The 13,627-nt window shown below is 38.7% G+C and overlaps 1 protein-coding gene and 1 pseudogene across 1 annotated transcript in view; both read left to right on the top strand.

The window, feature by feature from the left end:
* Window positions 1-13,627, top strand: part of NUDT3 (nudix hydrolase 3) — a 97,754-nt gene that overhangs the window by 48,566 nt on the left and 35,561 nt on the right. The gene's annotated exons all lie outside the window — the stretch shown is intronic.
* Window positions 1-13,627, top strand: part of LOC135231257 (large ribosomal subunit protein eL33-like) — a 30,500-nt pseudogene extending 16,873 nt beyond the window's left edge.

Genomic DNA, 13,627 nt, shown 5'->3' with positions numbered 1-13,627 from the left:
CTGTTCTGTCGGGTCGCCGTGAGTCAGAATTGACTCGACAGCAGTGGGTTTTTAAGTGATATTACAGGATAAATCAAATAATTATATTAGTGTTATTTTCTGCATAAAAAAATTTAAATATAAAATCCAAGAAATAAAAGCCTTGTAACCTTAAATGTGAAATGTAAGTATCAGTATGACCCATAATTTGTTTTTCTCTTTCTAATAATACATATTTCCTATCTGTCATTGAAAAGGCTTAGAAGCAATGACAACACAGCTCGTATCTAAATTGAGGTCTCTAAATGTTATTTCTCCTTAAAAAGAGGCAGGGGTCCTTAGAGAAATGGCAGAATTTAGATCTGGGACACGAAATGCTTAAGATGAGCCTGAGATATCTTATAGTGACAAAAAAAAACAAGAAAACAATCCAAGACTAAAAGATTTATATAAAAAAGACACAAGGGATAAAGCAAAATCTGTAAAACCTTGCGGGTAAAGTTAAGGTATATGGGTGATGGCTGTACAATTCTTTCAACTTTGCTGTATGTTTGAACATTTCGTAATAAAGTACTGGAGAGAAAAGGAAACAGAAGCCAACTCCGAAGGGTCTCTCTCTTTTAATATTTTTTTTGTTGGTGAGAATATACACAGCAGAACATATACCGATTCAACGACTTCTACATATACAGTTCAGTGACGTTGACTATGTTCTTCAAGTTCTCCTCCACTGGCATAAACTCACTGTCCCCTAAGTTTCCTGTCTAATGTTTTGAGTTTGCTGTTGTCTATTTTATCCCATATAAATAGATCTAAAAGAGCACAGTGCTCAAAGCAGACATTCTTTACTAGTTAAGCTAAACTATTTGGGTTTAAGAAGGCTTCAGGGGGTATTTTTGGTTTAAGCTTTACAAATTATCTCAGGGCAGTAGTTTTAGGGGTTCATCCAGCCTCCATGGCTCCAGAAAGTCTAGATTCCATGAGACTTTTTCAGTTCTGTTCTGCATTTCCCCCTTTTGATGAGGCCTGAAGCATTTCTTACTAGTTAAAAAATGAGAGCATCAAAAAGAATAATGACTGCAGTTAATTTAAGTGCATCAAATATAAAAATCCATGAGTTATCAATGATACTACAACAACAACAAAAAAAACTGGAGGTTGCCTGAACACCATCTCATTTTTCTGAAAATTAGCAAATAAGGAGAAAAAAGTAATCCATTTATCTTGTCTTTCCTATATTAGGGGAATCAGACAGTTGACAAGGGACGTTTCTTAATAGAATTCTAGCTAATAAAGATAGAAGGAATGATAGAGTTAGAAAATCAAAATCTCGTGTTCCCTAATGAAATCATAGATGTAAATGGCTGTCATTAATGACATGCTAAAGCCATTAAATGAAAGGCTAATGGCGAGCTCTATAATGGACAGACCATGTGACAACACTTGAAACCACAGTTCCACCTTCACGTTGTTAAAAAGTGGTGTCACATCTTACGCATCTCAAAATGTGATGCAGAGGAAGTACGTTTTTAACACCTTCAGTAAAGTTTTCTTGCCAAAACAGCCAAATACAAACCTGTTCAAGCTTCAAGATCTAACTACCTGTGTACAGGAAATATGGAGAATAGAGGAGGAAATTGAACAGTATCGTAAGGAAGATATCAGCAAGTGCAGGAATCTGGGAAATTCTACAGGATAAATTACCTTTTTTTTTTTTTAAGCACTTAAATGGCTTGAAAATAAAGGGTAGGAATGAGGAACTGTTTTGGACCAGCAGACATAAGAGTCATTTCAATCAACTGCAATGTGTGGACATGGTTTGAATCCTCATTTAAATAAACCAATTGTAAAATAATGTGTTTTGAAATTATTGTGGAAATTTGAATATAACCTGTTTATTAGATAATAAGATATTATTGTTAATTTTGCTAGGAGTAGTAATGACAGTGTGGTTATATATATATTTTTTTTAAGTCCTTATCTGTTACTGATGTTTAGTGGTGAGATGAATTAATGTCTAAGATTTACCTTAAAATGTTCCTGGAGGTGGTAGGGTATAGGTACATAAAGCAAGATTGGCAAAACGTTGGTAATTGTTGAAGCTGGGTGATGGCTTTATATTTTTTCTCTCTACTTTTGTGTGTGTTTTAAATTTTCTGTAACAAAGAAGAGGCTTTTTGCTGTGTACTGATGAAATAAATGATCTCCACTATATGTTAAGTGGAGCCCTGGTGGCACAGTGGTTAAGAGCTCAGTCGCTAACCAAAAGGTGGGCAGTTGGAATCTACCAGCTGCTCCTTGGAAACCTTACAGGGCAATTCTACCCTGTCCTATAGGGGTCACTTTGAGTCAGAATCAACTTGACATCAATGGATTTATGTGTTAAGTGAAAAAGTAAGGTAGGACGGTGTGTATGGAAGGTTACTGTTTGGGTTAAAAAAAGAGGAACCAGAGGAATATCTATGTATACTCATATGCTAGAGTATCTCAAGAAATGTTCACAAGAAGTGCCTCTGGGAAGAAGTAGGAAGGAAGGCTTGCTTTTCACTATGTGTCCTTTTGTACCTTTTAAAAATAGGCAGGGTGTACTATTGAAAAAATAGATATAAAGATGAAATTAGGGACCGTAATTCTAGACACACGTGCCTGTGTAAATGCAGAGCCATAGAATGTTAATAACTGGAAGAGTTTTAGAGACTTTTTGGACCACCTCATTTTAAAACTGGGGAAGCTGAAGTCTAGAGAGGCGTAATTTTTTATTTTTATTTTTTGCAGGTGTGTGGTTGATTGGTGTTAAGCGTTAAACCCAGAACCTGAACCGCCTAACTCTCCTCCTCTCTAATGTAGACAGTTTACGCTTATGATTTAATGTGTTTAATATGTTGGTGCTCCCTTGGGGACACAATACCTGCCTCTGAATTTACATCGAATGTTTTCTGTATGAACCTGTATTGAGAGGACAGCATTTGGTACAGGACTGGGCAAAACTAGCATATTCCTGAGCGGCGATTTTGCAGTGAATTCCTGGAGTTCTCGGGTGGCAAGTGGCGGATAGTGCAGGTTGTGGACGTAAGGGATGCCGTTGCTGTGGCTTTGTCCGTTTAAAGAACCTCCAAAAACCTGAGTATTCTAAATATTTCATTCAGTCCGTTTAGCTTCCAGAAATTGCATTCTTCTTGGCCAATTATAAAGTCTTAAATACTTCTGAGATATTCAGGCTATACACGAGATTTGAAAGGGAACCGCCCCCTCCTCCTTAGGGCCACTGATTCTGCTGCATAGAGGCAATCATTGTTTCTTGGCTGAAAGAACCTTTAAATTGAATTTAATGGTGGACATTTAAATTGAATTTTTAAAGTTTGAATCATATATAGAGATTGTTGGCAAGCTTAGCTTCTCTTATAGGGTACCTCAAGTTCTGTTTTTTCTTTTCCCATCTGATTTCCTACCGTATTCCTCTCTTGAGAAACGGCATCTCTGTCTACCTACGAAGCCCAGAAAGAAGCAAGAGGTTTCTATATTCCTTTCATGGCATTCTCTTTTCCAATTAGTTACCAGTTCTTGTCAATGCTGTCTCTCAAATATGCCTTGAAGCTACGTGCTACTCCCCATCCTTAGGTATGGTGAGCCCCTTATCTTCTGTAGCTTACCTCTCTGCCCCATTTCCAGCCCATCACACATTCAGCTTCCAGGTTCCAGCTTCCAAAGCACAAGTCAGATTGCCATTTTCCTCTTTGAAAACCAAGGACAGTTCCCAATTGCCTTTGGGATAAAGTCTTAACTCCTCGGTTGCTTGCTCCCCTCACCCCACGTTTCAGTTGAACTCCAAGTAAATCGTGACTGCACAGAAATAAATTGTGGAATAAATGCTTAAGTAAGGAATTGCTTGAAGTCTGATGGTTTCTAAACAAATGTGAATACTGGAGCTTCATATTGAGAGTCGTTTTTTATATTGACTAATAAACCAATGTTGTATAATTTTGAAAATACAGCCAGTATGCTGATTTCTTTCCTATTCTCTTTAGGAATAAAAGGATCAGTTGAATACCGTGCAATATATAGTGCTACATGTGGTCATTTTAACATGTGGGTATCAACCTGCAAAGACAGGCAGGATGTGTTAAGAAATCTATTATGCCCTGGGGACTCATACTTAAGAATGATATCTGAGTATGATAGTTTATGTCTCTGATTATCTTTCATAGTTTTTTCAAAATACCTTGTTGCTCCCAAGGTAAAAGCTGTCAGAATATCAGTTTGCAGAACAAGATGGTGTTTCTTTGTACTGGACAGGGAATTTCCTTTTCTGTTGAATAGTCTGATTAGCTAGGTAGAGCAAAGAGATGTTTATAAAAAGCAATTTGTAAACTGTTCATATCTAGTTGTTCTTCCTTTTAACAATACTTGAGCTCCTATATAGGAAAAAAATAGCTAAAGCATAAAATGGCTTTAAAAGTCTAGGAACTGAAACTATTAATACTTGGCCATGTGGTAATTTGAACAAATTATTTTACCTCATACTTAGCTTTATTCATCTTTTGAACATTTTGTTTAAGTCATTGTGCACAAGTATTTGCAGCTGCTGTTTTTTAAAACATTCTGAAAAAATAATAAATTTCCATTTATCTGTAGTCCAAGCAAATACAGATATTTACTTTTATGTTGTTCATATTTTTAAGAAGGGACAAATAAACAGATAGAAAGGGCTTTAGAAGCAGCATGCAGGGCATATCCCAGATTGGTAGGGTGCAGCCCGTGTGCCATCTGGGATACCAGCAGAGCTCTCTGGCAGTAGTGGCAGTGCTGAGCGGTTGTCAAATGTCAGGGGCATTGCATTGTTGGAAATGAGATCATATTAGTGGTTACTATGTGCAGTTCTCTAGATATTAGCAATACACCCAAGATATACATACAGTTCGTTAATCGGGAGTTCCCATATTTCCTAATTATTCTAGCTAAATAAGAATTTATTGTATTACAAAATTGTTAATTTTATAACTGTAGTAAGTAGCTTTAATAGCTTAATCAGGTCTTATGTTTCTTTGGTATGTATCTATATGTATGTTTAACATACATAGGGAGCCCTGATGGTGCAGTGGTTAAGAGCTGCGGCTGCTAACCAAAAGGCTGGCAGTTTGAATCCAGCAGCCACTCCTTGGAAACCCTACAAGGCATTTCCACTCTGTCCTATAGGGTCACTATGAGTCGGAATTGACTCGATGGCAATGGGGAACGTATATTTAAGAAGTACTGATAATTATCAACCTTTGAACCTGAGAAAGCTCCTTTCAGTAGAGCTGATTATTATGTGGAATCTTATAATAGAAATTGGATTTTTAGATCAGCCCATCAAAATTAATTCTAATTGTTAACACTAATAATGCTGTAGAACCCAGTCACCATAGGTAACCAGATTTCTTTAAGGAAAATATTTCTAGCACTCTAACCTGGAATACCTAGAATGTATCTACCCCCGCTGCACCACTGGCAGTGGGAATGGAGACTTGCATAACACTAAGGGAGCTGGGAGAAAGTAGGGTTAAGGGGAATAGCACCTTTAGCTAGAGCTTTGCAAATACACATATTCTGCCTTGTGTCAGTCTTATCCTGGACAGAGGATTCTGAGGCCATTGTTTCCCAGTCTCTGTCTTGCTCTCTCATCTGAGCTCCAGTCCTAAGTTTATCTAATTTGCCCACTAGAAATATTCACTAGATGTCTCACTGAACCCTTACCGTTAGCCTCAGTATGTTTAGAGGGTAACTTAACAACTCCTCCCTGTAGCTCCCGCCTCCCTTGACCCCCTCCACATTCTTCTTGAAGGGCAGCTGCACTATTGGATTCAGCCTTCCAGCCCACATCCTGGGAGTCACCTGGTCCTGTGGGTTCTTCCTTCTGTATATTTGGAAACGTGTCGCTTCTCCCAACCCCTACTCTTATTGTCCTCATTCCTTCTCAGCCTGAATTACTGTAGAAATCTGCTCAGTTATCAGGGTTGCCCATCTCCAGCTCATCCTGTGTATTACTGTCAAAGTGACCTTTCTAAAACCCAAATTGGATTATATCATTTCCTTGCTTCAACAACTTCAGTGACTTTCTCATTGTCTTCAACCCAAACTCTATAATTGGACCCCTGCCTTTTTGTGCAGCCTCCTAAAGTACCTCCTTCTCTGCATTCCTTTTTTAAAGCAGTTGTCTACATACAATTACTGGTCTGTTTTTTCATTTGTTTATCAAGCATTAATTAGCCCCTACCCTGGTAGTACAGTGGTTAAGAGATCCTCTGCTAACCCAAAGGTCCGTGGTTTGAATGCACCAGCCGCTCCTTGGAAACCCTGTGGGACAGTTCTACTCTGTGCTGTAGGGTCGCTATGTGTCAGAATCTACTAGATGGCAACGGGTTTGGTTTGGTTTGGTTTTACATGGGTCAGGCCGTATGCTTGGGGATTAGGTAGGAGGCAGTCAACAGAACAGATGCTTAGATGTCTTACTCACCTCTCACTCTGTTCATAAGCATAGGCTAGGTTATGCTGCAGTAACAAACCTACCCTGAAATCCCAATGTTTTAACACAACAAAGTTTTATTCCGTGTTAATATGCACATCAGCCGTGGGTTGTGAGAGATTCTGCTCCACACAGGAACTCTCCTCCATTCAGGGACCCAGGCCTGTAGCTGTACCAACTGGAACTCACAGTGTCCTTGAGCACTGAGGCAGAGGAAGAGAGGCTGGATGGGCTTCTCACTTTCTCTGCCCAGAAATGACATATGTCCTTTCTGTTCACGTTTCACTAGCCAGAACTAGTCACGTTGCCCCAGCTAACAGCAGGGGGGCTGGGTACTGTAGACAAGCACATGGAATATCTGCTGTACATTATTGTCTCTGCCACAGTCCCTGAAATATAATCAGTCACCAGACTTCTTGTGTGTTTCATCCACTGGCCTTTAAATTTCTCAAGGGCTGAGGCTGTAACTACCTTGCTTTTGTGTCCCAAGCACAGGAGTACACAGTAGGCATCTAATGAACACTCGTTGAATAAATGTCCTTCTTGAGCTTGGATTCAGCTTAAGTCACTTCCTTTAAAGAAACCTTCCCTTACTGTCCCTGTGCCACCTCCACCTCCATCCTGGGTGAGGTGTCTCAACCAAAGCATTTCGCATCCTGTATTACTATTTTCCCTTTCCCTCTCCCTCTCCCCCATCAGATACTCAGTTATTTTAGGACAGGAACTATGCTTTTCTTTTATATTCTTTTAAAAAATTGTATTAAGAATATTAAACTAATTTAAAAACCCAAGAAATAAAACATTACTGATACAGCTGAAGCCTGTTATATATTTCTTCTTTCCTCCGTTTGGTTTATCATTCCCATGTATTCTTTAGCCTGTCATTGCACACATGTGTCCCTAATCAGTATAATTTCCCTCTTTATCTATACGGATACCAAGTTGTCCCAGTTTCACCTGTTGATTTCTCCCAGCTCTACAGAGCAAACTGTGTCATTAATTCAAGTGTTCACATATGGGTGGGCCTGCTTTGGGGGGTCTGTGTATCCATCTCCATGGATAACACCTGTCTCAATTGATAACATTTGTCTCAATGACTTGAGCTTCATAAATAGATCCCTGGTTGGCCAGTCCCACACTTTGATTGGCCTCAAAACTGAAGTGATTTTAATCTGTGCATCCCCAGTATTTCTGTATCCCTAGTTCCTGGCTCATGGTGATGCTTATTGAGTGTTTGCTGAATAAACAACAAATTCTGAATTTTTTCTTAGTGTGTCACTTTCAGAATCTCTGAGAAACTTTGCCATTTAATGTTTCTTTTTAAAGAATAATCTCATTTAAAAATCAAGCTTGAGAATACGAATTTATTGACAGGAACAACACTACTATTTTGTAAGGTGGGAGTGAAATCTTTGGCTACAGTAGAGGATTTTTTGTTTTCTTGTTCTGTGCAGTAAGTTTTTGATGGGTTGTCCAGGAAATTTATTAAGGAGAGCTATTTACTGGTAGGAAACCCTGGTGGCGTAGTGGTTAAGTGCTATGGCTGCTAACCAAAGGGTTAGCAGTTCGAATCCGCCAGGTGCTCCTTGGAAGCTCTATGGGGCAGTTCTACTCTGTCCTATAGGGTTGCTATGAGTCAGAATCGACTCGACGGCACTGGGTTTGGTTTGGTTTGGTTATTTACTGGTAATACTGTTTGCCTTTTCCAGCCTTGTTTTTTAACATGTAGTTGTGTTTTGAATGTGCAAAGCAATAACACTGATTAGATTTACTAATTAACATTTCACGTTGATTGAAATTTAGGAATTAAATGGTTATACTTTATGTCAGAGGTTTCCTTTGCTTTAGCTTTGAAATATCCTTGTATCCTTGTAATAGGCTTTCATTAGGACCATAACTTAATTGGATGTCTCTGGTCAGCCTTTGAAGCAGATGCATAGGCTTAGAACGGCTGGTAAACCCTTTGCCGGGAAGTGGAGAACTCTAGCAAGAAAGACTAACCCAAAAAACCAAACTAAATGTTATTTATATTTATATAACAAATCGGTGAAGGGCTAATTCATTTTTCCACTTTTTCTTCTTAATCTTCCTTGTAGATTAGATAGCTGTGACTTAAATGCCATTGTCTGAGAGTCTTTTTTTTTATTTTTTTAACTTGAATTAACATTATATTTGGGCTTATTTTTCTTTTGATAAAATACAGTTTCAAGGAATGTTTAAAAATATAACACTGGCCATGATTTTCAAGGAGAAAAGTTTTCTTTTATGGAAATAGTATGTTATTTTAGCTTTATAATTTAGTATTATAAAACTAAGGATAATTTTCTAAAGGCTGCTCCCCTAGGATGCAGACTCTGGGGAAGGAAATAGCTGATTGTTATGTAACTGGAGTTTGAGTCAGGACTCTGTCATTTAGTGCTATTTGCCAGTGAACTGAGGGCAGTGGTGGAGGCACCGCAGACAGGACACAGGAACTTGGTAGGCAGCTGAGCAGGGCTTGATTGTACCTGTTGGGAATAAGGAAAGCAGTGGGCATACAGTAGGTGTTCAGTCCTATCTGAGGTCCTTCCTATCCCTCTCCAAAGAAGAGCCAAGTGTCTCTCTCTGAATATCAAAGATTCCTGGTAGAGGAGGTATCCTAGGAGGTGTCCATTGTCGAGGCTATAGGGCCACTTGTGAAACTTGACCTAGCACAGAGGTAGAGATAAAAGGCCTAAGCTTCACTAGGGGCAGAGGCATTATATAGCCTATCAATGTAATGCTTTTTAGCTCTTTAATTTGAGGACTCTTTTTTTTTTTTAATTAGCCATTTTAAAATGAACAGTTCAGTGGCACTTAGTATGTTCACAGTGTTGTGCAGCTACCACCTTTATCTAGTTACAAAACACTTTGATTACCCCAAAATATAATTCATACCCACTAAACAGTTATTCTGTATTTCTCCCTTCCCCCAGCCCCTGGCATCCACTAGGCTGCTTTCTGTCTCTATTGATTTACTTGTTCTGGATATTTCATATTAATGGAATCATAACAATATGTGACCTTTTGTGTCTGGCTTTTTTCACTTTGCATGTTTTCAGAGTTCATCTACTTGGTAACATTTGTGTCAGTACCTCATTCCATTTTATGCCTGAATAATATTTCATTCACCTCAACATAAAGAAAACAAAAATCCTCACAACTGGACCAGTAAGCAACATCATGATAAACAGAGATAAGATTGAAGTTGTCAAGGATTTCGTTTTACTTGTATCTGCAATCAACACCCACGGAAGCAGCAGTCAAGAAATCAAAAGACGCGTTGCATTGAGCGAATCTGCTACAAAAGACCTCTTTAAAGTGTTGAAAAGCAAAGATGTCACCTCGAAGACTAAGGTGTGCCTGACCCAAGCCATGGTATTTTCAGTCACATCATATGCATGTAAAAGCTGGACAGTGAATAAGGAAGACCTAGGAAGAACTGACACCTTTGAATTGTGATGTTGGCAAAGAATATTGAATATACTGTGGACTGCCAAAAGAACGAACAAATCTGTCTTGGAAGAAGTACAGCCAGAATGCTCCTTAGAAGCAAGGATGGTGAGACTGCGTCTTACATACTTTGGACATGTTGTCAGAAGGGATCAGTCCCTGGAGAAGGAGATCATGCTTGGTAATACAAGGTCAGTGGAAAAGAGGAAGATCCTCAATGAGGTGGATTGACATAGTGGCTGCAACAGTGGGCTGAAGCATAACAACGATTGTAAAGATGGCACAGGACTGGGCAGCGTTTCATTCTGTTGTGCATAGGGTCACAGTGAGTGGATAGCACCTAACAACAACAACATTTCATTCTGTGTATATGGATATAAACCCCACTGCCATCGAGTCGATTCTGACTCATAGCGACCTTATAGGACAGAGTAGAACTGCCCCGTAGAGTTTCCAAGGAGCACCTGGCAGATTCGAACTGCTGACCTTTTGGTTAGCAGCTGTACCACTACGCCGCCAAGGTTTCTGTATATGGATATATATCTATGTATAACCAAAACCCGTTGCTATTGAGTCTGTATATATACAGACACACACACACACACACACACACACATCACAATTTATCCATTCGTCTGTTGATGGACATTTGAATTATTTCTACGTTTTGGCCACTGTGAATAGTGCTGCAATGAACATTCGTGTACAAGGATTTGTTTGAGTGCCTGTTTTCATTTCTTTTGGATATATGCCTAGCAGTGGAATTGCTGGGTCATATAGTAGTTCCATGTTTAACTTTTTGAGAAACTGCCAAAGTGTTTCCCACAGTGGTACACAATTTTACACTCCCGTCAGCAGTGTACAGGGGTTCCAGTTTCCCCACATTCTCTCCAGCTTTTATTTCCCAGTTTTGACTACAGCCATCCTCATGGATATAAAGTGGTTTTGACTTGTAGTTCCCTAATGGTTAATGATACAGAACACCGATTCATATGCTTGATGTGCATTCGTATATCTTCTTTGTTGAAATGTCTGTTCAAGTCTTTTATGCATTTAAAAAATAGATTAGTTATCTTTTTGTTAAGTTGTAAGCATTCTTTATATATTCTATATATTAGACCCTTAGCCAGATATATAGTTTGCAACTATTTTCTCCCATTCTGTAGGCTGTCTTTTTACTTTCTTGATAATGTCTTTTGATGTACCAAAAACCAAACCAAACCCCTTGCCATGGAGTCACCACTGACTCATAGTGACTCTAGAGCAGAACTGCTCCATAGGGTTTCCAAGGAGCAGCTGGTGGATTTGAGCTGCTCACCTTTTGGTTAGCAGCCCCACGCTTAACCACTGTGCATGCAGGGCTCCAAGATCAGTTTATCTTTTTTCTTTTTTGTTCATCCTTTTGGTGTCATATCTAAGAATCCATTGCCAAATCCAAGGTCAGGAAGATTTACCACTGTATTTTCTTCTAAGAGTTTTATACTTTTTAGATCTTACAATTAGGCCGTTGATTTTGAGTTAATTTTTGTATATGGTATGTGGTAGGAGTGCAATGAGGACTTTTTTTAATAACAAATTTTATGGAACCTCCATATTGTACTTTTTTTTTTAAGACCGCCCCCTTTTTATGTTGTTGAGAATGTATACAGCAAAACATATCAATCCAACTATTTGCACATGTACAGTTCAGTGACACTGATTACATTCTTTAAGTTGTGCAACCATTCTCACTCTCCTTTTCTGAGTTGTTCCTCCCCCATTAATATAAACTCATTGCCCCTCAAGGTTCCTATCTAATTTTCCAGTTGCTCTTGTCACTTTGATCCCATATAGATAGTTCTTAAAAAAGCATAATGCTCAAGGCAGACATTTTTTACTAGTTAAGCTAGACTATTGCTTGGTTTTAAGAAGACTTCAAGGGTTAGTTTTGGTTTAAGGTTTAAAGATTATCTCAGGGCAGTAGTTCCAGAGGTTCATCGAGCCTCCATAGCTCCAGAAATTCAGGAGTCCGTGAGAATTTGAAATTCTGGTCTGCATTTTCCCCTGTTTGATCAGAATTCTTCTGTATAATCTTCCATCAAAATGTTCGGTAATGGTAGCTGGGCACCATCTAGTTCTGGTCTAACGGCAAAGGAGGCAGTTGTTTGTGGAGGCAGTTAGCCACACAGTCCATATCATCTTGCTATTCTTAATTCTCCTTCTTTCTCTGGTTAATACCCTTTGGTTGAACATATATGCATACCAGCCAAAACTACTGTGAATGTCATGTGACTCTAAATTATTGTGCCTTGGATTAATCAAAGCAAAGTATATATACATTTTAGAAAACAATACTCATGAAAAAGTAAAACTTTTTTTTTTTCAGTCAGTGGCCCTATGCTGTTAACTGTATATGGATTCATAAATTTCCTTTCTATATGCTGTGGCCCCCTCTGGGTCTGCAGATCACAGATTTTGTAGGTAAGCATGAAGAGAATCTATCAGGACAGGGAGAAGGGGATTAAGAATGAAGGTAAAATTTTCAAGGGTCCATAGTTGCAGAGATCTCAAAAGGAGGAGAAGGGAAATGACTGGAAGGTCATTGCTGGGTAACTGGAAGTCAGTAGAATCCGTAAGGGCCAGAGAGGAAGAAACATTTTCTTTCAGGCGGTAAGGATGATTGTAGAATAGAAGGGAAGTGCTCAGGGAATATGGTTTGAGATGGAGATAGGGAGATAGGGACTCAGAAGACATCATTAGAAGGTAATGGTTTAAGAATCCTCTAGTTTGGAAATAATGCCAACTCAAGTCTACCTCCAAGTTAGGAGTCTAACTTTGTAAGTAAGGAAAAGGAGCTATAGAAATTCTAAATTTTATTTAAGCCATAACCAGAATACCGGTTAAGTTTGAATTAGTAAACTAAATTCTGTGTAAGTGTTTTATATGTATACTTGTTTGATTTTCCTTTCATTTCTTAGTAAAATTTCTTAGTAAAAAAAACTCCAGGTTTTTTTGTGTGTGTGTTTGTGCTTTAGGTGAAAGTTTGCAGCTCAAGTTAATTTCTCAAAAAAATTTTTGTACACATACTGTTTTTTAAAATTCCAGTTTTATCTCAATTGAAAATATGAGGAAGAGGAATTTTTCGACTTCTTGATGTAGACGAGATATTTAGGCTCTCAGTGCACACTTAGAGCTTAGGGTGTGCGTTTTACTGGCCTGTGGCCATCTGATGGAGCAGGAACTGGGACACACAGGAGTGAGAACCGTGAAGGGAAAACGTTGGGACCATGATGCAAACCAGGGCCAAGGACCACTTTCCTCTGGCCAGCCCTTCACAGTACCTACAGTGGTTATCTCTTTCTCTCTCTCTTTTTAAAGCACTTTTGTCACCTTGTCAGCTCCTGTATTCAAAGGGTGTTAGAGAAAGGAACAAGGGAGGAGAGAGCTAGGACAGGTGACAGAGTCTGAGGGGAGGGTAGAGGTAATGGCTACTGGTTCAGGTATTCTACTTTTACTAGGCAGATTGTCTTGTTTGTCTACTTTTTCAAACAGAAATTAAAGTTACCCTATAAGAAGTGACTTGGAAAGGTATAAACAAAGAATGAGTCTTAGTTCCTTTCATTTTTTGGTGTTTCAGCTCTGAATTTATATGAATGTGTCTTTTTGAGTTTTTAACACCCTACATAACTTCTGTGA

The sequence above is a fragment of the Loxodonta africana genome, chromosome 1 (assembly GCF_030014295.1).
Source record: "Loxodonta africana isolate mLoxAfr1 chromosome 1, mLoxAfr1.hap2, whole genome shotgun sequence".
NCBI lineage: Eukaryota > Metazoa > Chordata > Mammalia > Proboscidea > Elephantidae > Loxodonta > Loxodonta africana.
Note: the sequence above shows the minus strand (reverse complement) of the source record. Positions and strands in the feature narration are given on the sequence as shown.